This window comes from Limulus polyphemus, unplaced genomic scaffold (assembly GCF_000517525.1).
Source record: "Limulus polyphemus unplaced genomic scaffold, Limulus_polyphemus-2.1.2 Scaffold928, whole genome shotgun sequence".
NCBI lineage: Eukaryota > Metazoa > Arthropoda > Merostomata > Xiphosura > Limulidae > Limulus > Limulus polyphemus.
This window is the reverse complement of record NW_013666538.1, coordinates 351,580-353,158: the sequence shown is the minus strand read 5'-3', so window position 1 is coordinate 353,158 and position 1,579 is coordinate 351,580.

The window sequence follows — 1,579 nt, the reverse complement described above, 5'->3', positions numbered from 1 at the left end:
CTTAGAAGAAATACTTTTATTTCTTATCTTCTCAAACTCTTGTCTTTGTTTATAACCATCCGTCTTTCTTTTTATCAATGTCAAGCTAAATATGGTATTGAAAAGGAAGGTTTGTTATTATAGGTTACAAGAAGTAGCAGAATGATGACTTAGTTATAAAATTAAGGGCTTACATCATTGAAATTCAGGGCTCGATCCCTATGTTTGGCACAGTGCAGATCTGACGAACACACAAGCAGCGGTAGTGTATGATCTAACTAAATTATTTCCGTACTCAACTGATTCTTTTTCGTGTTGATTTTATTTTATCTACATTTTATAAGAGTTTTTAACAGTCAAACAACAGGTTTTTCTTTGTCGATATCTGCTGAATGCTTGTAATGCATTTTAATGTATTATTTGCAGGTCCCCACGGTTAAGCAGAGTACCGTGATTTGCAAGGCCATATGGCGCGTGCCAGTCATTGTCGGGTAGTGCAAATAGCCACGTGACCAATCCACTCTACTCCGCCCACACGCCGCTAGCACTGAAAGATAGAAAGAGGGATAAGGGGGTGCGGCATGACTTTGTCTTGTTTCTCTGCTGTAACAAAGGGTCTCTCTTACTTGATTGTCATACATACTTCTCTATGTTGCAAAAACTATAGAGGATGGTGTTTCTATTATTCAAATGTTGAGGAGTACTTATTTTACTTCATCATCAATATTTTATAAAATATTTTACAAACTCCAAGAGTTACTCAAAAAGTAATAGTAAACTTTGTAAGGCCAATTTTACTCAAGTTTTAAGCATTAATTTTATGTCAGTACCTTTGAGAGAAGTTTGTTTGTTGTTAAGTGCAAAGTTACACAATGTGCTATCTGTGCTCTGTTCACCACAGGTATCGAAATCAGATTTTTAGCGTTATAGGTACTCAAACTTATCGCTGAAAAAAGATAAGACAATAAATAGAGCGATTTTTTTTTAATTTTATATTCATATTCGTTTTTGAAGATGACGTGAAACCACGTTGAAGCGAGACTGAAGATATTTTTATTTCTGTTTCTGTGTCATTAAACATAAAGCTACACAATTTGGAACCTTATACACAGATAATTAGGCCCAAAGACTCCTAGGGATCAAGTACAGTCGTCTTTAATTTTAATCTTGACAAGATGGAGGGCAACCAGCTAGCAACATCCACTGCCATAAAGGTAACGTCCAGCGCCTTCAACCGAAAATGCAATTGATTGCCACTTTTATAATTCACCTATAGCTGAGAGCGTTAAACAAGTTCAGCGACATCTGGAATCTTGGATGTTACGATACGTAGCCCAACACATTAACCGCTAGGTCAAGATTGTCCATTTCAAGTGGCTGTCACATCATCTTAACTTTAGACTATTTCGTTTATAAAAACAAACTTCCAGGGTATCTTAACTTTTTATAGATATACTCAGGGCCATATTAAGGGTGAGGCAGAAAGAGCAGCCCTAACGAAAAGAAATTTTAAATTTCTTATGTACTGTATGCATTTGTATTTATTGGAGGGGGGGGGCAATACTGTTCTACTGTCCTAGGCCAAATCTGACCTAAATCC